Source organism: Aythya marila, assembly GCF_965140915.1.
Source record: "Aythya marila genome assembly, chromosome: W".
Lineage (NCBI taxonomy): Eukaryota > Metazoa > Chordata > Aves > Anseriformes > Anatidae > Aythya > Aythya marila.
Window position 1 is genome coordinate 11,337,458 of NC_139081.1, and position 11,384 is coordinate 11,348,841.

Here is an 11,384-nt window from a genome sequence, read left to right on the forward strand (position 1 = left end):
AGGTTTTAGTTCTTCTCGGCAGCAGTAGTGTTCTTCAGGGGAGAGCCTCTACCTTAACCCACGGTACCTATCGAGTTCGTCGCAATGTGAGCTTCAGGTCTTTGTTTCCTGGAGCGATCTCCCACTTCTTGTCACAGATGGGTCCTTTAACACGGCTGGCATGCGTCCATCCTTTCTCCGCAGTCCGGACGGCTGTTTCTGTAGTAAGCAAAACAACATAGGGGCCTTCCCCATCGTGGTGTTAAAAAAAGTCTCTTTCCAAGTCTTAATTAGAATTGAGGGTGATCAAGTGGCAATTCCAAGTCATAGGGCATACCATATAGCATTTCAAAAGGAGAAATTCCTACATCAGTTCTGGACTGCGTCCATATGTTTAACAGTGCAAGGGGTAAGCATTTTACCCAAGAAGCCTTAGTTTCCAGCATAAGTTTTGTTAGTTGTTTCTTAATTTCACCATTCATTCGCTCTACCTTTCCAGAAGAGGAGGGGTGCCAGGGGCTGTGAAAATCCCACTCAATCTCTAAGGCCTGCTTTAATCCTCGCAGTAAAGCTTTACACCCATTCAGTCACGTGGTCAATTAGGACAAACAAGTAACTCAGTAAAGTCTACCTGTATATTTTGGAAAGGTCAAAGCCCTGGCTCCCGTCCCCCTCAAGATAGGTTACAGAAGACCTTTTTATTTACCTTTTGACACATAGTACATCCTCTGCATGTGTGCTTCCCTAAAGTATATATTCCTACGCAGACATGCTTTCTTAGAACAACATCACACATTGCTTGCACCTCCCAGTGACTCTTCTGATGTAAAACATCAGAAGGATTATAATCAAAGTTTACAATTTATTAAAAGAATAGAGGTAAGCAAACGGCGCTGGGTGCGCCGCGAGTCTCCGCTCCACCTAGTCGCACACCCGTTACATCAAGATGCTGATTTTTTATGCTCCTAGACTAATACATATTCATTACTATTTCTAAAAAAAAAAACACAACGGAGTTATTATAATTAGTTCCGGAATCTGAACCCTCCTACTGGAGCATGCGTATCAGTCTCTGGTGGTCCCTCTGGGGGTCTTCCATGATGAAGGCTCATAGTCTTCCCCTCCGGCTTTTTTTTTTTCTCGTCCTTCTTCTTTGTACTCCTTGGCTGCACGTCAAAAGCTTGCACAGCGTTCCCTGCGAGCTTTGTCTTTTAGCCGTCCTTCAGCTTTTCCCTTCTCCTTAATCTCCTGGCCAGATATCAGGGGCTTGCATAGTGTCCCGTTCAGAAGTCATAACAGTTAGCAGTTGTTCTGAAACCCCCAGGTACCAGAGACTTCAAGGAAAGAACATACGAATACATTTTCCTTCAAGCTCTCTATTGACACGCATTGTTAAAACATTCCTCACAATCCCTTATCTTCTTTTTAATATCCTCAATTCGTGTCTCTTTTTCAACTTTTGTCATTAATAACTGGATTTCATCAGTCCGTTCTCGGAAGGTCCAATTCTTAAGCAGCATAATTGACATATCCCCTTCCTTTTTTAATGAAGTCATTACAAATGTACTATTTATCATCCGGCGCATCAATAATGTAAAGCAAGGTATCATACAAGGTATGAATAATAACATCATTACAGCACATAAAAATAAAAATAACATCCTTTTAACCCATGGTCCACCAGGCAGCCATGAAAATAAATCCCAATCCATACCCTTCCAAGTTTGTGCTGGGACGTGGGCCAATTTTCTAATTTCTTTTGTTATCTGTTTAACCACTTTCCCATTATCGTCAATTTGTAAGCAACAATTAGAATCATTTAGTTTTCCACACCCCACCCCCCCCTTCTGCTAGTAAATAGCAGAACAACATTCTATGTTGAAAAATAGCATTCCTCATCTGGGTGGACTGGTCAGCTAAAAGATCCAAAGCTGTCGCTGTTTGATTAGTTATTATTTCGAGGACAGCTTGCAACCTAATTATTCGATTCAAATTATAAATAGGTTCTCGGGCTCCAGATATTACCTCGTTCGGGTTCCAGGTAGCTGGTCCATAATACTGTATGATTCTTTCAGGGGGCCATTCATTTTCTCTCCATTTTTGAGCACTACCTCCGGCTAAGGAAGCATCAATAGATCGTTTTTCTCTATTCAGATCATCATATAATTTTATTCCTAAGTGATTTCCTTGTATTTGTGACAATAAAAAGGACAAGGGCCTTATGTACCCCACATAGCATATTCCTGACCAGTCCTTTGGTAGCCTTTTATAGGCCTGTTTGCCACACACCCAATAATGTCCCTTTAGAGCCCACGTCCCATTTGGAAAAGGACCGTCCCATTCTCTTTTATTCCTTGGGGCGTGAAAATACAAAAGTGTTTCCATTACCAAGCGGTCCTGTTACAATGTTTGCCCCATTAGTACTCATATATATATACACCTCCAAGCTCCCGCACTAGATTCCCACTCACAATGACGACTAAGTTCTCCTTCACGACTTGTCATATTACGAGCTGACCAGAAATGTTTAAAGAACACTTGTGTCCCATGCTCATTTTGCCACCTCCAGCGGTAGACTCTTACCACATGCTGCTCCCTAGTGGTGTTATCACGCTGACAACTCAGGATTTGAACGTCGAATTGTCCCTTTGATTGTGCTCTTGCCATGGCTTCACATCCAGGTCCAAAAACTTTCTTATATGAGCATTTCAGCCAAGTCCCGTTTTTCAGCTGGACATGCCTAGCATTCCATTTTCCTTTACTTGCTGTACAGTTTATAGGTCCACATTCAGGATCAGTACATTCATACCCAGGAGATAGAGCCCATTTACAAACGCTTTTTCCCACCTTTACTGTTCCTGTTCTGTTTAAACAGTATATACCTTTCTCTGACGAGTGCAATTGCCACGGGCCTTCTTCCTCTTTCCAGAATTGTGTACCATTATGAACTTCACTCAAATTACTAACCCACCGCTTAGGTTCAACCGGGCCAGCTACCCAGGGCCAACTTTCAGCTCCCCCTGGTCCCCCACAAACCCAGCAATTGCTAAGGTTAAAAGCCTTGGCCACTTCCTCCCCCAGAATGAAAAAGTTATTCCCATGGCTTAATTGCCCTTGTAAAAATAGTACCAGGAAGTATAACATCTTTCTGCGTCGTCCAGGGGGTATCGTGGGGATGTGAGAAACGCCTTCAATCAAGGGGTTGGGCCCACTTCCAGGATCTATTTGAGCTTGGGTTACTGTTCAGCCTTTGAGGGTGATCCAGCTCCTGGGAAACTAATTACAATAGGTTAAAAAAAAAATCTTATTTATTATATACATATATCTTTGCTTGCTTGTTTGTTTTTTTTTTCCTGGGACAACCTGGCTTTAGTGCGGGAGAAGTCCGGTCGAGGCCCTCTCACTCGGCAGTCAATACCCATAGGGGTTGCCTCCCTCGGTAGACCATACACACCGCAGTGGAGAGTCCTGCCCCGGTCTTGCCTTCTCCCTTTCTTCCCTTCAGGCTCGTCCCCTTCTTCTGGCATCCTTAATTTATGCAGAGCCTTATTGCCAGAACATTAGTTCTTTTTTAGCTTTAATTTCAGTTCCCCAGGAGCGGACTCAACCCTCCAAGTTTCGGTATTTATTGGTCCTTTTACCCTGGATGCATGGGTCCAACCCCTTTCTGCTGTTCTCACAGCTGTTTCAGTAGTAAGTAAAACAAGGTACGGTCCCTCCCATCGGGGGTTCAATGATTCTTCCCTCCAGGTTTTTATTAAGACCTTGTCTCCTGGTTCTATCTTATGAATAGCAAATCCTAAAGGTGGTGTTTGAGCCATCACTCCAATTTCTCTTAGCTCTTGTAATCTCCTTCCAATAGTAATTATATATTTCCGGATGCTACGACCCTCAACTACATTGTTGCCTAGAGGCATCCCTTGAGAATAAGGCATACCATATAACATTTCATATGGCGATAATCCAGTCTCACTGTGTGGTTTAGTTCTTATGTTTAGAAGTGCCAATGGTAAGCATTTCATCCAGGGCATTTGTGTCTCGATCATTGATTTAGCCAATTGTTGTTTTATTGTTTGATTCAATCTTTCTACTTTCCCCGAGCTTTGTGGGTGCCACGGAGTATGGTATTCCCACTGAATACCCAATGATTGACAGAATACTTTTATTATTTTAGAAGTAAGGTGTGTGTCCTGAGCAGAGTCAATGTACTGGATTATCCCATATTTAGGTATCAGGTGTTCTAATAGAATTTTTACCACCATTTGTGCCGTAGCTCATGCTACGGGATAAGCTTCTACCCATTGCGTTAAATGATCTACTATTACCAATAGATATTTTATCCTCCCTACCTTGGGCAATTCAGTGAAATCAACTTGTACTCTCTCGGAAGGCCCATAAGCTGTTTTTCTCCCTCCTGTGGCTGCTTGTCGAAACACTTTCTTATTTATCTTCTGACAAGGTAAGCAACGTGGTGTAATTGGCTTTGCTATTTCAAAAAAAAAAAAAAAAAAAAAAAAAAAAACCACGTAACCAAACTGTTTTAGCAAATGATCAGTTAACACCTGTGTACCCCAATGTGTTTGTGCATGCAAACATCCCAATATTTGCTTCGCGTAAGCTTTTGGCAGTATCTCTTGCCTGTCTGGCACCGTCCATTTTCCTTGTTCTAACTTAGCCCCTATTTTCTCCAGTTTTGTTTGTTTGTTTGTTTGTTTTGTTTTGTTTTCCATTGCATTTCAAAGTTGGTCCAAAAGTTCCATAGGGGTTTCTTTTGGACCTTGTTGGAACTGATTCTCCATTCCCAATTTAACCAGATTTTGGTATTTACCGTTCATTATTTCTGGGGTGGCTATAGTCTCAGTGGGGGGTCGGTCAGGGGAATGCAATTGTCAACAGTTCCCTGAGCGGTCCCATCGGCAATCTGAGCTCACTCATAAACTCAGGTTGTTTTAAGAGTTAGCTGCCCTTCTGTTTCCATGACAACTCTCTCGGACCCATCATGGTCCCTCTGCCCCAAAGGGCTCACACCGGTGATTTTGAGATCACAGCCTCCTGTTGAGGCAGAACTATTAACATTCCTACATCCTCTTTCCCTGCTCATTCAACTTCAAACAGCTCTGTTAAATACTACATGCCACACCTTTAACACCGTCCACAACTCTTTTAACACTTCCTTTTATCTTTCTCCAGCCTGTACTTTTCTCATGCCAACACCAAAGGCTCAGTCAAGGGCCAATTAATTCCACTCCTTTTCTCTCTAAGATGCTGAAACAACGTATCAGTATACTACACTTCATCCTATTTTCCTTCTCTCCTCAAAAACATTAGTTGCAAGATAGTGTTACAGTCGACTGATCCATAAAGTGGCCATTTAGCTTATGTAGTGGCCACCACTGATTGCAATACTTAGTGGAAGTCCTCTTCCTTTCTGCGCTCCAAGTTCTAACAATATCCTTCGAATGTGCCAATATGCACCCAAGGAGGCTTTCTTTAAAACGTCTTTGTTTTGGATATTACTCATTTCTTTGATTTTCCATTCCCTTTTATTTATTTATTACTGTTCCTTATTAGTTGCCGCCCTTTGTTTCAATTTCCACGCAAACCTTTTTACTATCTTTTCCTAATCTTCTTCCCAAATGTCCCAGTTCTCTGGGATTAAATGCTTCTTCCCGCATACAAACTTTACTATTTCAGATTATTAAGGAGCCCCGTTCCAATCATAAATCCACGGAACTTCAGGAAAAGAGCTGAAGCACTCAGCCTTCCGTCTTCTAGACGAACGTGACCACCTTTTCCACAAAATTTACATTTCAACAGGACCGAATTTCAAGCCGAATGCCGATTTTTCTCATGCACTTTCTTAGTAAGCCCATACAAAACAAGGGATCACTCCTGTGTATCCGTCAATATGGGGGCTTTAAAAAGGTATTGAGGCCTAAATAAATTCACTCTCCCCCTTCTTACCGGATTCCCAGGGCTCAAACCCGAACCACCAAAGAAATGACTCTCTCCGTTCTACCACTTCGATAATCAGTCAGCCCCCTCCCCCTCTCCAGTACTTGGGAAACTGACCAAACACCACAGCAAATACACCAAGGCTTCTAAACTGTTAGTTACTTAGATAATGCTCCCGCCTTTTTTCTTGTCACACTCAAAGCATTTAAAGAGCAAAAATAGGATCACAAGATACACTGCCAGGCCCACATATTGGGCACCACCAATCAACACTTGGATAAAACAGCACTTCTTTTCAGTCTGTCACGCACTTCGTTCGTCTCCGGCCGCTCCCCTCACGGAGAACACGGAACCGCGGATCGGAACTCCACACTCGCTTCGCAGCGACGCTGCGTCTCACTCCCACAGCACAATCATGCAATCACACAGAGAGGCCTCTAGCACATCTCATTCATACCACAAGAATATAATTTAGAATGATAACCAACCAAACAAGTATTGCCTCTGACTGTGTTCTTCGTGGAGTGACTCATTCCACTTGGTTTCAAACCCTTACACAAACGCTTTCAACACAAAATACCTGCACGTTTAAGAATAAGACATACAATTATTAACACTCCAGTTAGTATCCCTCCAGCAGCTGAAAACATACCGCTTGTCCGCAGCTTCAGGAGGCCTTTGTCTGCTCCTGCGGTGAGCGGCCGAGAGCGGAGTCCCCTCCGAGCAAAACACTCAGGCTGCACCTAGGGGCGTCCGCTAATCATTATTCCTAATGGACTTTCTGGTGGTATGTCTGGTAATTTGCTCCCTTTCTTCTGGTCCTTGGTCTTCAGTTCTGTCTGACCCATCTAGGAATTTTACCATGGCAATTCCCACAGCCCTTGGTTACCTTAGTAAGAGTGTCTTGCAGGGGGTTCAGGACCTATCACCCACCCACGAATCCTATAGGAATCGCTTCGGTCCTTCACCGGCCAAGTCCCTCGCGGGAGACTGGAGCCGCGGTTAGAAGACCTCCACACTCGCTTCGGAACTAAGTTCCGTCTCAGTCACACTCTTACACACGCAGGCAACCGAATCCCACCCAACCAAACGGTATACGCCTTAAATGCTTACGACTCCGTCGTCTTCGTTCGGATCTTCGCGCGCAGAATTACGGGCAAAATACAGTGCTGCAGCCGGCAAGGGAGCTCGTAACAAAATCAAATTCTTTGCTTACCTTTATTCAGGTTCAAGATGCCATTAGTCCCGACCTGACCCGAACAGGAGCCACCAAATGGTGAGGCGCCTCTCCTAGATCAAATCAGAATTCAGGAACCAAAGCCATCCCGGACGAGCCCCCAACTGTTATAAATGACAATTCCCCCCTTTTCTTCTTTATAAACCGTTGATTTTTGAAAGACCTTTCTCTAAGGTGTAATTTGGTAGATTTCGTCTTCTCCTTCGCTTTCTTTGCTTTCCATCTCCTCATTATCACCTTATCTGAGTAAGGTGGTGGCTCCATGGTCATTTGTTTCAATAGTGCGGTTTCAGTTAACCACTGTACTAGTCCTCTTACACGGGGGATAATGCAGCAACCAATGGCTGTCAAAACTCCTACAACTACGATCAAGGATGTAAATATGCCTACTTTTTCTGCCAATTCACTGGCAAGGGTGGTAAGCCCTTGCAATGCTCTAGTTACTGAGCCATCTGGGGCAGTATTGCTGGGTGTAAGAGTGCAACAATGGTTGCTCAGTATCACACACACACCCCCCACCTCCTTCCTCCGCGAGCATCATACCTAATGATGTTCTGTTTTCCCAAGCCAGTTTGCTGGTGCCATCTAGTTGTTCGGCAATTCCTCTCATCGCATCCCTTGTATAATTTATGACTCTCCGCTGATTAGAATAAATATAATTAATCCAATCCACATTCTTATCGATCGTTACCCACCAGAACAGTGACTCAAACCCTGCAGCAATTTGATTCCTGGCTTTCTGTTCATCGGAAACTCCTCTAGGCACCCCAATAGAATCTACGTATACTCTGTCATCGAATGATACTCCTAAGCTTCTTTAACTTCTTCTGGGTATTTGTGATGTTTCTCTTTCAAATGCCAGGGTGAAGGGTATAGCTAAACGAACAAGCGCACAAGTGCCTCCCCAGTTATATGGTAGGGTGGACCGTAAGATCTTCCCTCCACCGTACCACCAGAGATCTGCCCTGGGTGGGGATCTCAAGTCTTGAGCAGTTTCCCATCAAGTCCTTGGTAGCACAAGGCAAATTCTCCCAGATGCTGGGTAGCACTCACACCCTGCCGTGAGAGGCAAGCTGTATGGTTACCTATAGCTGTAGAGAATGCAGGGGGAACCGCGATGTTGCTATCACACAAGGAACAGCAAAGAGAGACTTACAGGCCTCATTTCCCCAGGCAGTCTTTTCTTGGTACAATGTAATCATACATTGCATCCCCTGGGAATCCTTGGTCACACTTAAAACATCTTATCAAAGCCTGTCCCTGCTAGGATTCAGGCCACAACACAGGCAGCCTTCTTTGCCTGCCATTCCTTCATCTCTCTTCCTCTCCTTTCCATCCTGGCCCTGACTCCCCCTGAAGATTTTCTTCCTCTTTCTCCAACCCTCTGCCTCACTACCCGCTGCACTGTCAATACCATTAGTTTCGCTCTCTGCTTTTCCTTCTCATCTCCCCTCCGGACACACACCTCCAGGGCCTCCCGCAGGAGGGCCCCCCAGTGACTGTTCACTACATCCCCCCACCTTCTGGAGCATTTTCTGCATATCTTGCCAGGCTTTAATCACACAATGAACTTTCAAGAGCCCTTGGGATACCGGGTCCTCGGGACTCATCCCCGAGTACTTTCTCATTCTGACCCCAAGTCTCTCATATGATTTCTGTGTTGCACACTATCCTTACTCCAGCCAGGATTGGCAAGTGGGTATTTCTGCTCTGCCGGTAGTACCCCTGGTCCCGGAGGATGAGCTCTTTCCCATTCTTGTATAGCAGCTCTCCTCCTGATCATTCCCATCTCTTTCCCTGTAAACAACATACTCATAGGCATAATTCCCTCCCCCAAGAGTATAAGTCAGGTCCTAGGAACTGGTCTATTTGTTCAGCTAGGCTGTTGGGGTCCTCGAATAAAGACTTCCTCTCCTTCTTAAAAGTCCTAACCTCTCTGCTGCTAAGGAGGGGGGGGTAGTTCACCTAAGAGGATACACCGTTAGTGTTAGTACTGTTAGTGCCAGGGAAGGCAAAATTCTCAATATATCTTCTACCTTGTTCTAATTCTTGACAGAGCCTAGAGTACGATCCTTCTTTAGGGACAGTGTTAACTACAGTCCCTGTCTCCCTTCCTGGAGTGACTGCTGCTGCCACGGGTACAATATTAGGATTATAGGGAGCATAACTTGGCTCCTTCTCCGAAAAAGGAAGCTTATTGTTTACACATAAACGTAAAGCCTGAATTTTCATCAGACCCGTATTTTGGCCAAAATACTGCTGTTTCCTTAATTGGTTCTTTTGTCCAGACTGATACACAGTATTTAATTTTTTTTTCTCCCCTTCTACAATCTCCTCTAATTTTGGGATTACGTTTCCAATTTCTTATCATTCTTCAGAAAGAACTGTTGGTAGGCACTCCCCCAGGGATATTTCCCATTTTTCCTAGCCCTTGTCAGTGTGCTGCTACAGAAATTTCCCTCCTGCAGGGTACCTCACACTAACGTTCCGATTCTGGAAAATGGGGGTGTACTGCCAAGCACTTCCCCGTGCAAGGGCTACCACACACCTATGAATTTACCAGATTCCCTGGTGTACTTCCAAGCGCTTCCCCCGTGCAAGGATTACCGTACACCAAATTTCCCTGGTGTACTTCCAAGCACTTCCCTGCGCAAGGGCTTACCGTACACCAAATTTCCCGAGACTCTTCCTTTCTCTCCCTTATCTCACGCTTCGTCCGTCTCCGGCCGCGCCCCTCACGGAGCCACGGAACCGCGGATCAGGACTCCACACTCGCTTCGTACAAAAGTACGTCTCAATCACACATCACGCAGAGTCTCACCCGACCCCCAAGGCAATACTTAACATTTCTTACCTTGGTCTGTGCACAGAGTTACCGGATCAATTAGCAAACCCGGAGTGCCTACCTTCTTCTCTTTCCCAGTACTTCACGGATCCTGCCTCTTTAATCAGTCTCGGGCCCTCTGTCAGCTCTCCGCAGAACCGCCACCGTCGATGCACAGGACCGTTGAAATCAGCGGGGCATGCTTTCCTCCTGCTGCGGCGGTGGGGCTCCCCGGTAGGTGACTGGATCCCGGACGAGCCCCCAAACTGCGAGAAACACTCCGTAGCCAATAACTTAGGCTCAGGCGAGGATCTCAGTGAAGTAGTAATTTACTCACGATTGATTGCAATGGTGGGCGCCCCACAAGCAGGAGAGCGCACCTACTAGTTCCAAAACACAGTTTATATGCTTTTTGATGACAGGACCCTCCCTTGTTTCCCCACTGAGGGGGTAATCCAGGGACCTTACTTAAAGATCACCTAATTCCAACCCCCCCTCCCCACGCCCTGGGCAGGGACACCTTCCACTAGACCAGGTTGCTCAAAGCCCCATCCAACCTGGCCTTAAACACGTCCAGGGACAGGGCATCCACCACTTCTCTGGGCAACCCGTTCCAGTGCCTCACCCCCCTCTCAGGAAAGAATCGCTTCCAACTATCCAACCTAAGTCTACCCTCTCTGACTTCAAAACCATTACTCCTGGCCCTATCGCTCCTCTCCCTGGCAAAGAGTCCCTCCCCAGCTTTCCTGTAGGGCCCCCCCCCCCTTTAGGTACTGGAAGGCCCCTCCAAGGTCTCCCCGGCGCCTTCTCTTCTCCAGGCCGAACCACCCCAACTCCCTCAGCCTGCCTTCCTAGGAGAGGTGCCCCAGCCCCCGGTCATCTTCGTGGCCCTCCTCTGGACGCCTTCTAGTACGTCCACGTCCTTCTTGTGCTGGGGACCCCAGAGCTGAACACAGTACTTACTCTAGGTGGGGCCTCACAAGAGCACAGCAGCAGAGAGGGAGAATCACCTCCCTCCACCTGCCGGCCACCCTCCTTTTGATGCGGCCCAGGATACGGTTGGCTTTCCGGGCTGCAAGCGCACGTTGCATTGCCGGCTCCGGTTGACGAGCTTCTCATCAACCAACGCCCCCAGGCCCTTCTCCTCAGAGCTGCTCTCAATCCATTCTCCGCCCAGCCTGGATTTGTGCTTAGGATTGCCCCGGACCAGATGTGGGACCTCACGCTCGTAGCCCCAAGCGTTATTTATGACCCTATCAGCTCCACCCCAAAGGCGCTGGTGGCTTTTGGGCGCTGCTCCCTGCAGGCAAATCCCCGCTTTTGCCAGGGCAGGCCTTACCTTTTCAGAACTTGCTCCACAACCTTCCCTGAGAGCCCCACTTCAACTGC